Source organism: Choloepus didactylus, chromosome 2, assembly GCF_015220235.1.
Source record: "Choloepus didactylus isolate mChoDid1 chromosome 2, mChoDid1.pri, whole genome shotgun sequence".
In the NCBI taxonomy this organism is placed as follows: Eukaryota; Metazoa; Chordata; class Mammalia; order Pilosa; family Megalonychidae; genus Choloepus; species Choloepus didactylus.
Genome location: NC_051308.1, coordinates 241,361,927 through 241,381,340, shown reverse-complemented (window position 1 = coordinate 241,381,340; position 19,414 = coordinate 241,361,927). Strand labels below are relative to the sequence as shown.

The window sequence follows — 19,414 nt, the reverse complement described above, 5'->3', positions numbered from 1 at the left end:
ATTCACTGTTTTATACATTCCTTCTGGTGACATATGTGACTCTAAGTTTCCCCTTTCCACCACATTCACTCACCATTCAGCACTGTTAGTTATTCTCACAATAACATGTTAGCATCACCTCTGTCCATTTGCAGACACTTAAGTTCAACCTAGTTGAACATTCTGCTCACAATAAGCAACCGCTCCCTATTATTTAGCCTCGTTCTATATCCTGGTAGCTTATATTTCATGTCTATGAATTTACATATTATAATTAGTTCATATCAATGAGACCATGCAATATCTGTCCTTATGAGTCTGACTTATTTCACTCAGTAGAGTGCCCTCAAGGTTTCTTCATCAACCCATTTTTTTTTTGTTGTTGTTGTTGTTTTGTTTTGTTTTAAGACAGTTTTGTTCACCTACCATACATTCCGGCCTAAGTAAACAGTCGATGGTTCGCTGTATTTATTCACCTCCATCACCACTATCTATATAAGGACATCTCCATTTCTTCCACAAAGAAGGAGGAAGAGTCAAAGAAGGTAGAGAGACAAAAGAAAAAGAAGGAACAAAAACATGACAGCTTAAAAGCAACAAAAGGAAAGATAGAATTAGAGTAAAGTAGAATAAAAGAGATAGCATCACCAATGCCAAGAGTCTCATGCCCCTCCCTTAAGTTCCCCTCTTATAGCCAGTTAGCTTTGGTATATTGCCTTTGTTACATTAAAGGAAGTATTGTGCAATATTTCTGTTTGACTTTAGTCTCTAGTTTGCATTGATTGTATTTTTTTTCCCAGTACCACGCTATTTTTAACACCATGCAAGGTTGACATTCATTTGTTCTCCCTCATGTAAAAGCATATTTGTACCTTTTGTCACAATTGTTGAGCAGTCTAGGTTTCACTGAGTTACACAGTCCCAGTCTTTATCTTTCCTCTTTCCTTCTGTTGTCCCACATGCTCCTAACCTTCCTCTTTCAACCATACTCACAGTCTTCTTTTTTTTAATAATTAAATTTTTAAAAAATTCTTTTTTATTGAGATATATTCACATAGCATGCAGTCATACAAAGCATACATTCAGTTGTTCACAGTACCATTATACAGTTGCATGTTCATCACCAAAATCAAGTTTTGAACAATTTCATTACCACACACACACAAATAATAAGAATAAAAGTTACAGTGAAAAAGAACAATTAAAGTAAAGAACACTGGATGCCTTTTTTTTTTGCCCTCATTCATCCGTACGCTGGACAAAGAGGAGTGTGGTCCATATGGCTTTCCCAATCCCATTGTCACCCCTCATAAGCTGCATTTTTATACAGTCGTCTTCAGGATTCATGGGTTCTGGGTTGTAGTTTGATAGTTTCAGGTATTTACTGCTAGCTATTACAGTTCATTAGAACCTAAAAAGGGTTAACCATGTTGTGTATAAGAGTGCCCACCAGACTGATCTCTTGGCTCCTTTTGGAATCTCTCTGCCACTGAAACTTATTTCATTTCCTTTCACGTCCCCCTTTTGTTCAAGAAGATGTTCGCCATCCCACAATGCCGGGTCCAGATTCCTCCCCGGGAGTCATATTTCACATTGCCAGGGAGATTCACTCCCCTGGGTGTCAGATTGCACATAGTGGGGAGGGCAGTGATTTCACCTGTCAAGTTGGCTTAGCTAGAGAGAGAGGGCCACATCTGAGCAACAAAGAGGCATTCGGGAGGAGACACTTAGGCACAATTATAAGCAGTCCTAGCCTCTCCTTTGCAGTAACAGTCTTTCCAAGGGCAAGTCCCATGATTGAGGGCTCAGCCCATCAAACCACCAGTCCCCTATGTCTGTGAGCACATGAGCAACCATAGAGGTGGGGAAACCCAACACCCCATGCATTCTCCCCCAGCAGTGTTCACATTGGGAGTATATATTTCGCTTTTTGTGCCTGGCTTATTTCACTCAGCATTATGTCTTCAGGGTTCATCCAGGTTGTCAATATGTTTCACGACATTGTTCCTTCTTACTGCTGCATAGTATTCCATTGTGTGTATATACCACATTTTATTTATCCACTCATCTGTTGAAGGACATTTGGGTTGTTTCCATCTCTTGGCAATTGTGAATAATGCTGCTATGAACATTGGCGTGCAGATATCTGTTCACGTCACTGCTTTCAGATCTTCTGGGTATATACCGAGAAGTGCAATTGCTGAATCGAAGGGTAGCTCTGTATCTGGTTTTCTAAGGTCATAGTCATCTTTGTTCAGTGTACTTACTTACCATCATGCAGAATTGTTTTCCAAACCTCTCACTCCTGTCTTTTCCTATCTGTCTGTGGTGCTCTCTTTAGTATTTCCTGTAGCACAGGTATCTTGTTCACAAACTCTCTCATTGTCTGTATGTCAGAGAATATTTTAAACTCTACCTCATATTTGAAGGACAGTTTTGCCAGATACGGGATTCTTGGTTGGCGGTTTTTCTCTTTCAGTATCTTAAATATAATCACCCCACTTCCTTCTTGCCTCCATGATTTCTACTGAGAATTTGCGCATAGTCTTATCAAGCTTCCTTTATTGTGATAGATCGCTTTTCTCTTGCTGCTTTCAGGTTTCTCTCTTTGTCTTTGACATTTGATAATCTATTTATTAAATGTTGGCATAGGTCTATTCATATCTATTCTGTTTGGGGTATGTTGTGCTTCTTGGATCTTTGATTTTATGTCTTTCATAAGAGATGGAAAATTTTCATTGATTATTTCCTCTATTATTGCTTCTGCCCCTTTCCCCTTCTCTTCTCCTTCTGGGACACCCATGACACATACATTCATGCGTTTCATGTTGTCATTCAGTTCCCTGAGCCATTGCTCGTATTTTTCCATTCTTTTCCCTATCTGTTCTTTTGTGTGTAGGATTTCAGGGGTCTTGTTCTCCAGGTTCTGAGTGTTTTCTTCTTCCTCTTGAGATCTGCTTTGTATGTTTCCATTGTGTTTTTTCATCTCTTGTGTTGTGCCTTTCATTTCCATAGATTCTGCCAGTTGTTTTTTTTTTTCTTCAAACTTTTGATTTCTACCTTATGTTTGCCCAGTGTTTTCTTTATAGTCTTCATCTCTTTTGCCATATCTTCCCTGAACTCATTGATTTGTTTTTTTATTTGATTTAGCATATTTCCTTGGAAGTCTTTAATAGATCGTTTCATTGAAGTTAAACAATATCTCAACTGTATCTTGATTGAGGTATAAGTTTGTTCCTTTGACTGGGCCATATCTTTGCTTTTCCTAGTGTAGGTTGTAGTTTTCCATTGTCTAGGCATCTGGTTTCCTTGAGTACCCCAGTGAGATTTTCCCAGACCAGAACAGGTTCAGATCTCAGAGTTGGGCTATATTCAGTTTCAAGTCTCCCTGTGGTTGTGTCTTAGAGATTGAAAGTCTTTCCTGTGAGGTCTCTAGCCACCGTGCTTTTCCTGACCTGCCCAGAAGGTGGCGCCTGTCAGCCTATAGGTCCTGTAAGGAGGGGTGGCCCTTTAGTTTCTGTTTTGTCTGTTTTTTTCCCAGGCTCTGGGGTCTGGTTCTGAAGGGAAGGAAGTAGGTTGTTGAAATTTTGATAGGAATTGCACTGAATCTGTAGATGAGTTTGGGTAGAATTGACATCTTAATGACATTTAGCCTTCCTATCCAAACTTCTGATTCAGTCTCCCCACGGTCTGTCTCTGCCACGGACCCACAAGTCCCGAGTATTGGTATATGGTCCCTGGGATTTTCATGTGGGTCCCGCCTCCAGTGTCCTCCGTGGGGGTCAGACAGTGCAACGTCACAGGTGAGTGCAGTCTGCAAGGGTAGCTCTGGGCTGCCGCATCACTTAGGGGCTTTCCCTGCCTGCTGAAAAGATGGCTGTATGGGGCATGGTAATTTCCCCCTTTTCGTGGACCTCTGCCTTTCTAACTCCAGGATGGTTAGTTGCAGGTGTGCGAAAGGCTATCGTCCATGCCAGCTACTGAGGTGTGTGTGCATATTGCGGGAAGGACTTCCCGCTGCGCTGGGTTGTGCGGCTCCTGCTGCCTGATCCGCGGCTACTTTTGGGTTTTTTGACTAATCTGCCAACCCCTGGTTTCTCCTGACCCCAGCGTAGCTGCTGGATCTCCAGCAGGCTCACTCATTTGTTTCAGAATGCAGACTTTCGGTTTCATCAAGTGCATGGTCCCTGTGGATTTAGCAGACCTTGACCAGCTGGTGCGTCGCTGAAACTGGTATTCTGTCTTTTATCTAGTATTTTTCATGGAGATGTTTTTTTCCCCTGTCTCTCCTAATCCTCCATCCTGCCCTAAATTTTTTATTAATCATTTCTTTATGTTCCTTTATAGTTTTATCACCAGAGTGTGGATCCCTAGACACAGTAATGTTGTCTTGCCTATGATTTGTCTCTTAAGTCTCCTACGATCTATAGATTCTTCTTCTCCTCCCTTTATTTTCTTAACACTGTTGAAAAGCTAAGCCACTTGGCCTGGAGAGTTTCCCAGGATCTGGATTTTACTGATAGCATAAGGTAACTTGGATCCAGAGGTTGTTTCAAACTCAGGTCTGATCCCTTTGGGCAAAATTACAGGTGGCATAGTATGCTTTTATCAGGAGGCATATAAAGCCTGGTTTTGCTCTTTTTTAATGATACTAGCGTACATCCATAAATTCCTTGGGAGTTGCAAAATTGTGTTATTCTAATCCTATCATATTTTCATTTATTAGCTGGAAAAATGTCATATAGCAGTGCTTTCCATCATCTACTCTTTGGTTACTCACTTGTACAGTTAACATAGGAAAAGTAGCATGAAGGCCTGATTCCTTCCCCTTGTTTATGTAAGTTTTCAAATAATGCATTGTTAACCCTGTTATCCTCAGAAGGTGATCAACATATTAACAAATATATGTCATTATGAACTCATGAAGTTAAACATATTTGATGTGATTTTTATCCTTGCGGAGCCCAGATTGCTGCATCATTGAGCCTCTTCAGGTTGGCCCCTGAGTTGTTTTGACATGAACCTTGTAATCTTTAATAGTTTCCTTGACAAAATCAAGATGTTCCATCCTCATCTTGTGCATTTCTTGCAGCAAACTTGGGATCCATATTTCTTCTAGAGTCTCTGTTCTTCTGGTGGAAAATGATCTTTCAAGAACACTCTGGGCCTTTTGGGTCCATTGCTACTGGGTTGGTCATTGTTTCTAGACATTTCGATTTATATATTGATTATGTGAAAATATATTTCTATAGTTTCAGTTGTCAGAGCTAGGAAATATTATATAGTATACCTTGTAAGTCATACTGATAGACTGATATTTCTAATTCAGTTTCTGTATTACGGGATTTTTTACTTAACCTTACTTTTATTCCACCTTTATCTCCTCACAGAGATTCTGAGTTTTCAAGGCAGAATGATAGAATTAGAACATCCCATAATTACTTATTTTCTTTATCTCATTTTAGTCATAAAATAGTTTCAGAGCAACAATATTAATAATGCCACTACCAATTAGGTTTACTAAAAACAGTTAAAAAAAAAATTTGCCTATGCTTTCCTTATTCTTCCCTGTATTTGAAATGGTTTTAAGTGATAGTACTATATCTACATTGCCAAATTACATAAACCACTACATACTATAGTTTCTCCTTTCTAACCCTCATTTAGTCTGGATTCTTTGAGTAACTATATATTTAATCTTCACCACTAGTTCTTATATAGATTCCGCTCTAGTAATTTTTGTTGTCTGATGTTTATTCTCTAGTCGATTCTGGAGAAAGGACCCTTAGGAACAATATTCCCTGACTCTTGAATGCTTATAACAGATTGTCTGTGCTCTTATACTTGAAGGTCAGTTTTGCTGGCTCTTGTTTTCTTTCCTTTAGTGCCTTAAAATACACAAGTCCAGTTTCTTCTCCATTGCTGCCCAAGTCTGATGATATCTCTAATTTTCTTTCTCTTACAATTCACATATTCTTTTTGCCTAAATGCCTGAAGGATTTTTTCTTTTTTTTTTTTTTTTAAGTCCAGCAGTTTTAGTAGAATAGGGTTGATATTGGTGTTCTGGATCAGTATATTAAAGTATACATTGTGCTTCTTAAGTGTGTGGTTTCAAATCTTTATTTCAGGAAAATTTTTCTTGAATTATAGTTTTTAGGATTCTGTTCTTTCAATTTGGTTTTCTTTTTCAGGAGCTCTTGTAATCTGTATGTTGAATCCTTGCTTATTTTTATTTGCTGATATCTCCTGATTCTTTTTTTAATATCATTTCTTTTTGACTTTACAAAATTTTCTATATTTGACCTCTTTCTCTTAAAGCATTGTTAACTGTGTTTTTTCAGTCTTGTGCTCTTTCTAGTTTGGTCTAATTTACAAAATAAACTTGGTTTCTCTTGCTCCCATCCCCCAAGAATTCCTGGCATGTTTGTTTTTATTGAGAGGATTTTTTAATAATCCCCAGAATGATAAACACTTGAATTCTTAAATCCTGAACTGCTGTTTTTCCTGGCTACCACCATTTCTGTATAAACCCTGAGGGAGGGATAGGTACAGAAGAAAAGACCTGGCAAAGGAACATTTTAATTGTTACTTAGTTTTGTCCACTAACCCCACTGTGTTTCTTTACTTAACAGTCTAGCCATGTCAGAGGCACATATACTCAACTTTTTTTCTAGGCCAGGTTCAGGCATACAAGAGACTTTCCTGGTCTTATCTTCCTAAATCAGGACCCAGATTAGACTCTGAAATCTCACCACTGATGATGAGGCTGCACTGCTCCTACAAACCAGCCCTACCGCTCCATCTCTACAAAGTATATGTCTGAGGGGGTTGACAAGTATTTTCTCTTTGGTGGGACTGTGTCCCTTAAGAGGTACTACATGTTAAATTTTCAGGAAAATTATACTGTGACCCAAAAGAACAACCAAGTTGGGTGTGTGTGTGTGTGTATGTGCGCGTGCGCACGCTTGTGGAGATTTGAGGAAATGTGTTGATTTTGTATGAGAATATTTCTGATGTATATATTATCTGATGTAATATACTAATGAACATTTATAGCTAAAATTTTACAAGTTTCTCAACAGTTGGTGTATATACATACATATTATATAAATATATATTTATGGAATGTAATTGCATAATTGAATTTTTAAAAATTTTAAAAAATCTCAAAATCTATAACCAAAATGGATCCTCAAAATGAATCAGTGTTGCTGTGTACTGGTTTGGCTATATTGTGTCCCCCCAAACGCCATTATCTTTAATGCAATTTTGTGGGGGCAGACATATTAGTGTTGTTTAGATTGGAATCCTTTGAGTGTTTCCATGGAGATGTGACCCAGTCAACTGTGAGTGATACATTTTATTGGTTAATTTCCATGGAGATGTTACCCTGCCCATCCAGGATGGGTGTTAATTGGATCATTGGAGTCGTATAAAGGAATTCACAGACAGAAGGACCATAGAGCAATTGAGAGTGACATTTTGAAGAAGAGCTGTAGCTAAGAGGACAAAATGCCCCAAGAGCAACATTTTGGAGGACACCATCATGAAACACAACCTGGGAGCAAGCGGAAGCCAACCACGAGCCTTCCCAGCTGACAGAGGTTTTCCAGATGCCAGTAGCAATCCTCCAGTGAAGGGACCCTATTGTTGAGGCCTTACCTTGGACACTTTATGGCCTTAAGACTGTAACTGTGTAGCTAAATAAACCCCCTTTATAAAAGCCAATTCATTTCTGGTATTTTGTATAACTGCAGCATTAGCAAACGAACAATTGCTGTATATTTTATGTAAATATAAAGTATTCTAATAGTGGGAAATAATACTTTCCAATATTGGTAATATCAAAGAAAGTGAGATTAAAATGCCAGTGGTTCCATGGGCTAAAGTATATCTTTTATTTTTTGAATCAAAATTCAGTGAAGTACACATATGCTATCAGATCATGTTCAAAGGGGAAAGGAAAGTCTTTTCAACAACCAGTTGGAATAACTGGATAGCCATATGGAAAAAACAATATACAGCCCTACTGCACACTATTTGCAAAAATTAATTTCAAGATGACTGACCTAAATATAAGCTCAAAACTATAAAACTTCTTGAGGTATATAGGAGAATATCTTTACAACCCTGATGTAAGTGAATATTTCTTAAAGAAGACATAGACATTACTAACCATAAAAGGAAAAATAATTGGATTCATTAAGACACTGTTAAGAAAATGAATAGGAAAGCCACAGGCTGTGAGAAAATGTTTACAACACATATATCCGAGAAAGAAAATGAATCTGGAATATGTCAAGAAAACACCTACAATTCAACAATAAGACAGACAACTCAGAAAAAAATAGACACTGCACACAAAAAAGGATACATGAATAGCTGATAAGCCCATGAAAAAGTGCTCAATACCATTAGTCATCAGGGAAATGGAAATTAAAACTGTAATAAGATACTACTAAACAACTACTAGAATGGCTACATGGAAAAGACTGGTAACCCTGGATGTTAGTACTGTTAACTCTTATGCATTGCTGGTAGGAATGAAAATGGTATAACCATTTGAACAGTTTGACACTTTCTTAAAAAGTTAAATAAAAATCTACACTGACTAATAGGACAGAAATCAGAAAAGTGGTTCCTCCTAGGATTATAGTGGGGATTGACTGGGAGAGTACTTGAGAGAACTTTCTGGAGTGGTAGAAATATTTTGAGAATTTGGGTTATAAAAGGATGTATACCTTCATGAAAAATGAGGGAATTGTGAACCTAACATCTCTGCATTTTCTTGTATATGTATGTACATTTTATCTCAATTTTTAAAACTCAGTGCAGATTAGAAGACATTTTATACAGTTTAGTACGTGTAAATCTTATAATGCTATTTCTTATTATAACAACTATTTCTCAAATCTAGTTGTTAAATTTAAATAGTTTTAAATTTTATTATGTAATACATCAGAGTAGGACTTAAATGAAAGATTTCACATTTGATTTCAGTCACTGTCTAGCTGGTTTCACTATAGTGCATGAGTTGAGTTCCAAATGGAATAGTTATATGGTAAATATAATTTAAGTCATTTTGGTTATATCATAAATATTGTAATTACCTCATTTGTTATTCATGAATTTTTTCCTATATGCTTAATGTGTTTAATAATAGCTTTTAGTAATTAAACTATTTTCATATATGTTTACCTGCTATTTTCTTCCCAAAGAGTCTGTTTCACATAGGGTCCTGTAATGGGATGGTGAACTTCAATGTGAAGGTCAGGCCAAATTACTTGACATCATCTAAGCTGTCAGTTTTTTAAGTATTTCACTACTTGTATTTGGTTTGTTTTTTGTTGTTGTTGTTTGTTTGTTTTTTGTTTTTCATTTGATTTAATAAAGTTTTATTTTTCAAAATGTACAGTTGACTGGAACTGTTCATGCATCTTCACCAGCAACTGGGGCATCTCCATCCTTGGTGTTTCTGGTGTAAGTTACTTGAGCTCTGTGTTTTGAAACCAGCTTGATAAGTCCTTTACTAAACAGCTCCCCACAGGCTCTTGACCAGGGAACTCGACTCTTCAGTCTCTGAGAGATGACAGCCGGAGTTGGAGGCTTGTAGCTGGAAATACCTTACAGAGTTTGTCATAAGTGGCTTTGTCAGACAAGACTAGGTTATTGAGTTTGTCCCGAACTTTGCCTTTGGACCACTTCTTCTTTTTGGCTTTGCCCCTAGATTTGTTCACCTGGTCTTTGTCTTTCTTGGCTGACTTTCCGTCATCTTTCTTCTTGTTGTCGTTGGGCGGCATCACGAAGCTCAGAGAGCAGTTGCTGCCAATGCAGCCTTGATAAGATGTTGGACAAAAAGCTTGGTTTGTTTTTAACATCCTTTATCTTGTTTTATTATAGTCAAACTCAAGAAGATACTGGCTCCTACAATACAACCTAGTTTGAATCTCCTCTGTATCTTATTTTTCATATTGTAGCTGCTTTTTGGACATTTATATAAAAATTCACTGGCATATGAAGATTACATTATTAATAAATTTTTATATGTTTCTCATATCCATTTTATGAATGTCATTTTTATAAGAAGGAAATTGAGTATTATAATTAGGTAATATAATGTTTTTTCAGATGTTGACTAGGAAGATTTTATCTTTATGGAGAGGTTCTGAGTTCATAATTTATGCACCATACATTTTTGTTGACTGCTTTGTGGAAGATCACACAAAAATGCTCTTAAGAATTTGTTCAAATGTATTTACAAGAAATTTTCATGGCAGTGTTTACTTTGCTAGATGCTACGGGTTAGGAACTTTAAAATGATCTTCCTGGCACATTTCCCTTTTGTTGTTCCTTATCTGCCTACCTCAGGGAAAATGCAGGATAAATGTGGCCAGAATTTAAAAAGACAGTGAGTTTCTATTGTAAAAAGCTTCCATTTTGATGAGATTTGAATATAAGATGATAATTTTGATAGACTCTATAAAATATAACTCTGCCTGCATTTTTTTGTTTTTCTTTAAATACACTTCAGTTCACCTTTCTTACTTCGTTTGTGGCTCTTAAATTTCTGTATCCTGTAAAGGTATATAAAAATATGGATTACACACCAGAATATCATGACTGGGTGAACTAAAAATACAGTATAGACTCTGTTTGCAATACTTTGGGGAAAAGGGACCAAGAAGAGCAATCTTGGTATTTTCTGCTTGTAATCAGAGAGAGAGAAAGAGAGAGAGATTATTTCTTCTTTGTCTCTATTACATAATGTAGGTGCAATAATGAATTTTTGCACCATAACTGAATCTGGGTTGGTTGTATTGTAGACTGAGAGATTTACACATAATGTACATAAATGAAAAACTTAAATGGAATGCTTTTGTGTAGAAACTATGATTTATTGTAAATTACTAGTTTATTTAATACTAACTTTGTAGAAGCCAGCGTGTCTTTAATGAATTGTCTAGGGATAATCTACACTTAGCATGATTTGCTAGAGGGTTAGGACCTCATATTGATAGGGTAACACTAAAGCAATTTTCCCCCTACTTATGTGCTATAATAAATGGGCGGGAGGGCTAGGAACTGGCATTAGTTAATATGCAGGAGCTCAGGTCTGTTATTCTCTGTGTTAGGGCCAGGTAAAGGTTTTATGATTTCTTGTTAATAAGTAGTCTCTTTAGATTAGGGCAGGAGGCGGGGCAAGATGGCGGACTGGTGAGCTGTATGTTTTAGTTACTCCTCCAGGAAAGTAGGTAGAAAGCCAGGAACTGTGTGGACTGGACACCACAGAGCAATCTGACTTTGGGCATACTTCATACGACACTCATGAAAACGTGGAACTGCTGAGATCAAAGAAATCTGTAAGTTTTTGCAGCCACGGGACCCGCGCCCCTCCCTGCCAGGCTCAGTCCCATGGGAGGAGGGGCTGTCAGCTCCGGGAAGGAGAAGGGAGAACTGCAGTGGCATCCCTTATCGGAAACTCATTCTACTGATCCAAACTCCAACCATAGATAGACTGAGACCAGACACCAGAGAATCTGAGAGCAGCCAGCCCAGCAGAGAGGAGACAGACATAGGAAAAAAAAAACAGCACGAAAAACTCCAAAATAAAAGCGGAGGATTTTTGGAGTTCTGGTGAACATAGAAAGGGGAAGGGCAGAGCTCAGGCCCTGAGGCTCATATGCAAATCCCGAAGAAAAGCTGATCTCTCTGCCCTGTGGACCTTTCCTTAATGGCCCTAATTGCTTTGTCTCTTAGCATTTCAATAACCCATTAGATCTGTGAGGAGGGCCCTTTTTTTTCTTTCTTTCTTTCTTTTTTTTTTTTTTTTTAAATCCTTTTTTCTTTTTCTAAAACAATCACTCTAAGAAGCCCAATACAGAAAGCTTCAAAGACTTGCAATTTGGGCAGGTCAAGACAAGAGCAGAACTAAGAGAGCTCTGAGACAAAAGGCAATAATCCAGTGGCTGAGAAAATTCACTAAACAACACAACTTCCCAAGAAAAGGGGTCTCTGCTCACAGCCATCATCCTGGTGGACAGGAAACACTCCTGCCCATCGCCAGCCCCATAGCCCAGAGCTGCCCCACACAACCCAGTGTGACGGAAGTGCTTCAAATAACAGGCACACTCCACAAAACTGGGCATGGACATTAGCCTTCCCTGCAGCCTCAGCTGATTGTCCCAGAGCTGGGAAGGTGGAGCAGTGTGAATTAACAAAGCCCCATTCAGCCATCATTTGAGCAGACTGGGAGCCTCCCTACACAGCCCAGCAGCCCAGAACTGCCCTGGGGGGACGGCACTCACCTGTGACATAGCACAGTCATCCCTCAACAGAGGACCAGGGGTGCACGGCCTGGAAGAGGGACCCACTTTCAAGTCTCAGGAGCCATACGCCAATACCAAGGACTGTGGGTCAGTGGCAGAGACAAACTGTGGCAGGACTGAACTGAAGGATTAGACTATTGCAGCAGCTTTAAAACTCCAGGATCACCAGGGAGATTTGATTGTTAGAGCCACCCCCCCCTCCCTGACTGCCCAGAAACATGCCCCATATACAGGGCGGGCAACACCAACTACACACGCAAGCTTGGTACACCAATTGAACCCCACAACACTCACTCCCCCAGTCACCACAAAGGCACAGCAGGGGAGAACTGGCTAGTGGAGAACAGGTGGCTCGTGGACGCCACCTGCTGGTTAGTTAGAGAAAGTGTACTCCACGAAGCTGTAGATCTGATAAATTAGAGATAAGGACTTCAATTGGTCTACACATCCTAAAAGAACCCTATCAAGTTCAGCAAATGCCAAGAGGCCAAAAACAACAGAAAATTATGAAGCATATGAAGAAACCAGACGATATGGATAACCCACGCCCAAGCACCCAAATCAAAAGATCAGAAGAGACACAGCACCTAGAGCAGCTACTCAAAGAACTAAAGATGAACAGTGAGACCATAGTACAGAATACAAAGGATATCAAGGAGACCCTAGAAGAGCATAAAGAAGACATTGCAAGACTAAATAAAAAAATGGGTGATCTTATGGAAATTAAAGAAACTGTTGACCAAATTAAAAAGATTCTGGACACTCATAGTACAAGACTAGAGGAAGTTGAACAACGAATCAGTGACCTGGAAGATGACAGAATGGAAAATGAAAGCATAAAAGAAAGAATGGGGAAAAAAATTGAAAAAATCGAAACGGACCTCAGGGATATGATAGATAATATGAAACGTCCAAATATAAGACTCATTGGTGTTCCAGAAGGGGAAGAAAAGAGTAAAGGTCTAGGAAGAGTATTCAAAGAAATTGTTGGGGAAAACTTCCCAAATCTTCTAAACAACATAAATACACAAATCATAAATGCTCAGTGAACTCAAAATAGAATAAATCCAAATAAACCCACTCCGAGACATATTCTGATCACACTGTCAAACACGGAAGAGAAGGAGCAAGTTCTGAAAGCAGCAAGAGAAAAGCAATTCACCACATACAAAGGAAACAGCATAAGACTAAGTAGTGACTACTCAGCAGCCACCATGGAGGTGAGAAGGCAGTGGCACGATATATTTAAAATTCTGAGTGAGAAAAATTTCCAACCAAGAATACTTTATCCAGCAAAGCTCTCCTTCAAATTTGAGGGAGAGCTTAAATTTTTCACAAACAAATGCTGAGAGAATTTGCTAACTAGAGACCTGCCCTACTGGAGATACTAAAGGGAGCCCTACAGACAGAGAAACAAAGAAAGGACAGAGAGACTTGGAGAAAGGTTCAGTACTAAAGAGATTCGGTATGGGTACAATAAAGGATATTAATAGAGAGAGGGGAAAAATATATATGACAAGCATAAACCAAAGGAGAAGATGGCTGATTCAAGAAATGCTTTCACAGTTATAACGTTGAATGTAAATGGATTAAACTCCCCAATTAAAAGATATAGATTCGCAGAATGGATCAAAAAAAATGAACCATCAATATGTTGCATACAAGAGACTCATCTTAGACACAGGGACACAAAGAAATTGAAAGTGAAAGGATGGAAAAAAATATTTCATGCAAGCTACAGCCAAAAGAAAGCAGGTGTAGCAATATTAATCTCAAATAAAATAGACTTTAAATGCAAGGATGTTTTGAGAGACAAAGAAGGCCACTACATACTAATAAAAGGGACAGTTCAACAAGAAGGAATAACAATCGTAAATTTCTGTGCACCCAATCAAGGTGCCACAAAATACATGAGAGAAACACTGGCAAAACTAAAGGAAGCAATTGATGTTTCCACAATAATTGTGGGAGACTTCAACACATCACTCTCTCCTATAGATAGATCAACCAGACAGAAGACCAATAAGGAAACTGAAAACCTAAACAATCTGATAAATGAATTAGATTTAACAGACATATATAGAACGTTACATCCCAAATCACCAGGATACACATACTTTTCTAGTGCTCACGGAACTTTCTCCAGAATAGATCATATGCTGGGACATAAAACAAGCCTCAATAAATTTAAAAAGATAAAGCACATTCTCTGACCACAATGGAATACAATTAGAAGTCAATAACCATCAGAGACTTAGAAAATTCACAAATACCTGGAGGTTAAACAACACACTCCTAAACAATCAGTGGGTTAAGGAAGAAATAGCAAGAGAAATTGCTAAATATGTAGAGACAAATGAAAATGAGAACACAACATACCAAAACCTATGGGATGCAGCAAAAGCAGTGCTAAGGGGGAAATTTATAGCACTAAACGCATATATTAAAAAGGAAGAAAGAGCCAAAATCAAAGAACTAATGGATCAACTGAAGAAGCTAGAAAATGAACAGCAAACCAATCCTAAACCAAGTAGAAGAAAAGAAATAACAAGGATTAAAGCAGAAATAAATGACATAGAGAACAAAAAAACAATAGAGAGGATAAATATCACCAAAAGTTGGTTCTTTGAGAAGATCAACAAGATTGACAAGCTCCTAGCTAGACTGACAAAATCAAAGAGAGAGAAGACCCATATAAACCAAATAATGAATGAAAAAGGTGACATAACTGCAGATCCTGAAGAAATTAAAAAAATTATAAGAGGATACTATGAACAACTGTATGGCAACAAACTGGATAACATAGAAGAAATGGACAATTTCCTGGAAACATATGAACAACCTAGACTGACCAGAGAAGAAACAGAAGACCTCAATCAACCCATCACAAGGAAAGAGATCCAATCAGTCATCAAAAATCTTCCCACAAATAAATGCCCAGGGCCAGATGGCTTCACAGGAGAATTCTACCAAACTTTCCAGAAAGAACTGACACCAATCTTACTCAAACTCTTTCAAAACATTGAAGAAAATGGAACACTACCTAACTCATTTTATGAAGCTAACATCAATCTAATACCAAAACCAGGCAAAGATGCTACAAAAAAGGAAAACTACCGGCCAATCTCCCTAATGACTATAGATGCAAAAATCCTCAACAAAGTACTTGCAAATCGAATCCAAAGACGCATTAAAAAAATCATACACCATGACCAAGTGGGGTTCATTCCACGCATGCAAGGATGGTTCAATGTAAGAAAATCAATCAATGTATTACAACACATTAAAAATTCAAAAGGGAAAAATCAAATGATCATCTCAATAGATGCTGAAAAAGCATTTGACAAAATCCAGCGTCCGTTTTTAATAAAAACACTTCAAAAGGTAGGAATTGAAGGAAACTTCCTCAACATGATAAAGAGCATATATGAAAAACCCACAGCCAGCATAGTACTCAATGGTGAGAGACTAGATTAGGGCAAACTATTGTTTTGTTGCTTGGGTAATTATATCGTATTTCTGTGTTTTATTGTCATTCATTCAATTACTCATTTCCTATTAGTTGAATGTTTGCTATGAGCAAGGCACTGTTTTAGTTACTGGGAATAAAACCAATGAAATCACTGTCCTTGTGGGCGGAGCTAGGTGGGGATACAGGCAGTAAATAAAAAGTATGACAGGTGGTGCTAAGTAATGGTTCTTAAACTGGGAGCCTCTGGACATACAGACATTTTTTGCAGTAGTTTGAATGGCATGTACATTTTCTCCAGAGAGAAAGTCTTAGCAAAGGCTAAGAACTATTGTTCTAGAGCCTGGTTTGAGGTATAGTTACCTGATATTGATTTCTATATAAATGCAAAGAGGCAGAGCCGTCTATAAATTCCCCAGGCAGTTAATTCCTCTATCTCCTTTTTTGTGTGTTCAGGTTACATTTTCTTGGGCATTGTTTCATTATGTGTCTCAATAATTATTTACTGCCAATTAGAACTCTGACAGTTTCTCTTGTTAGCCTATCTGACATAACATTGATGGTAGAGCTAAAAAAATGATTTCCTACAATTCCCCTTTTGGTCCTACCCTCAAATTATAGAATATGGTAATATTGTTAATAGGTAAATGGTGGCTGTGTTATCTGATAATTGCTAAGAGTCAGCTATTAAAGTTTTCTTTTAACAGTAAAAGCTTTTCTGTACATAAAGGATTAGGGAAGTTATCTTGATTCTTATTTTAAACATCACCATTTGATGGTGGTAGACAGAGAGCTTGAATGTGTATTTCTAAGAGTCTGTGAGATTGAGTTTGCCCTAATCTTGGTGTCTGTGCACGAATACTGAATACTGGTAGTGCAGTCACCAGCACAGATAGCGGAGCATGGAGGGAGGAGCATAGCTTTGTGGCTCCAAGCAAGGACTTCAGGAAAGGTTTCTTTGTTCTTAAAATACTAGTAAGTTAAAGATGAGGGAGTAGGAAGGCTCCCTTGTTTCTGTGGGACACTTCGCCAAAAGCAGGGGCTCTTTAGGGATTAATATAACTTTGATTCTTTGTTAGTAGGCTTGACCAAAGTTCCCTTTTTGTGTGTATTTATTTTTCTTATAAAGGGTCTTTACCTATTTTGTATTTTAGCACAAGGGACAGCTGTCTCCATCCCTGAGCTGGGCTTTACCACGTGTCCTACCTTTTGAATGTTTCTTTCAACTTGGGTAGTAGCTCTCTTTGTTAAAAGGCCAACCCCCTTAGTGAGATGTTCAGGGAAAGCAAGACCGCTTGATATTTGAAAGGTGACGAATCCACGTAAACCATATATAGCTTCCAACAGGTCCACTGCTAGGTTCTGCTTGTTTTAATGTAAGTGATAGATGCTCTGGTTGGTTGTGTTCAGTAATTGGATGTGAATGTGAGGACACTGTGGATGGTTCTCAATTTCAGTGTTGCCTGCCTTTTGTTTTAAAGGTAGAAACCATAATGGAATTTAATTATCAGAGCATATATTCAAAGATTAGTTCAATGCATTTGTAATACCCATAGTTGTTAGGTAACTGTTTGGTTATTTGTGCATGACACTGAGTGCATGTGATTTATAATGCCAGTGTGTGCAGTGCAGCAACAGAAATGCTAATAAGGCTGTGTGTAAGGAGGACTGCCATCAATACTGTGTCAGCAGCTTGCTGCCAAATATTCTTCTTGGAAAGATGTAGTCTGTAATCAAAGAGGAGTTTGTGGGAATAGCAAACATAGACAAAAAATGTTATGGTAAAAAATAGTAGTCGTTGCTTTCTTCCAAGGCAGGTTTCAATTATATCTCATTACTAACATCTTTCCTCTCCTTTTAAGTGTTACAGCCTCTGTAGTATATCACAGGATGAATAGGATTTGTTAATACTCTATTTTTATTTTGTTTCGGGGCTGCTTTATTAGGTAGCTTTGAACAAAAAATCTTAGACTCAATAAGAGACTCTAAATTTCATATTTAAAGGCTATATACCTCTTTAAATTCAGTAAAAATGGACCGTTTTTGAGGTGGGGTTGGCTTTATAAGGCCACATGTCTAAACGGCAAAGGAGTATGTGGCTTTTGTCTACTAGCAATTGAGAACGTGTGACTGCTTCATATTTTATTTGCCTTGATATTCTTAGAAGTTTACTTAAAACTTATACTTAATAAAAGATAGCCTGACTGTTGGCAGGGTCAGCTGTAATTAAATAGACTTGTTCCTGTTCGGTTTATTCTCTAACAACATGGTTGGTGAATGCGTCCACTCTGTTAGACACCATCTTTCATCTGCTGGAAAGCGGAAAGAAAACAGCAGAAAAATAACCAGGGTAGAAAGAAATGAGAGAGAAAAGCAGACTTGTGACATAAACCAATCTGTGATTTTTTTTTTTTTTAATCTGTTTTTGAGTAGGTAATACATTTGCGTGTTCAAAACTCAGAAAAAATATTAAAAAGTGTTCTGGTTTGCTAACGCTTTCATTTTGCAAAACACCAGAAATGGATAGCCTTTTATAAGGGGGGTTATTTGCTTACCAAGTTACAGTCTTAAGGCCATAAAGTGTCCAAGGTAAGTCCTCAACAATAGGGTCCCTTTGCTGAAGGGTGGCCATTGGTGTCTGGAAAACCTCTGTTAGCTGGGAAGGCTCGTGGTTGGCTTCCGCTTGCTCCCAGGTTGTGTTTCAAAATGTCGCTCTTGGGACATTTTGTCCTCTCATAGCTGCAGCTCTCTTCTTCAGAATATCACTCTCAGATGCTCTGAGGTCCATCTGTTTGTGAACTCTTTTCATAAGACTCCAGTGAACTAATCAAGACCCACTCTGAATGGGCGGAGCCACATTTCCATGAAACATTCAGTCAAGAGGTCATGCTCTAATCAAAGATGTCACTTACAGTTGGGTGGGTCACATCTTCATGGAAATACTCAATCATAAGTTTCCAACCTAATCAACACTAATACGTCTGCCCCCACAAGACTGCATTAAAGAATATGGCTTTTTCTGGGGGCCATAATATATACAAACCAGCACAAAAGGTATACTAAAAAGTTCTCCCAAATTATTCACACTATTCTGCCCCTTGCTTTTAAGAATATATGTTGATCCTTCCATAGCAATACATAAAAACTTTCCTTATCTCCCTCCCCTTTTAAAAAAATAAATACCTGCATGGTATCCCATTATATGCATGTTTTATAATTTTTTAAATTAGTCCCCGCTTATTGGACATTGGGTTACTAAAGTGAATAAACTTGTTTGTGTTATTTTGTGTACATAAAATGCTAATATATTGTTAGGATACATTGCCATACGTGATACTGCTGGAAAAAAGGGTAAGTATATTTGTAATTATGATAGAAATTGCCAAATTGCCATCCATAAGAGCACCAATTTATATTTATGTAAAAGTGCATGAGGATCTGTTTCCCCATGACTTGTCCAAGCAGAAGTGTTATCAGCTTGGATTTTTGCCAGTCTGAACACTATATTATTGGTGTAACTTTTTAATTTACATTTGTCTCATTATAGTTTCATTTTTCACATTTCAATCTTTAATGTATTTATTTGGAGTTAATTTTGGTATAAAATGTGAGGTATGGATATAATTTTTTTTTCATGACT

General features: G+C 37.9%; 1 protein-coding gene and 1 pseudogene across 8 annotated transcripts in view; one reads left to right on the top strand and one right to left on the bottom strand.

Moving 5' to 3' along the window:
* The window catches only part of RERE (arginine-glutamic acid dipeptide repeats), a 771,648-nt gene that overhangs the window by 515,377 nt on the left and 236,857 nt on the right, over window positions 1-19,414 (top strand). The gene's annotated exons all lie outside the window — the stretch shown is intronic.
* On the bottom strand, window positions 9,409-9,884 carry LOC119528015 (annotated as a pseudogene).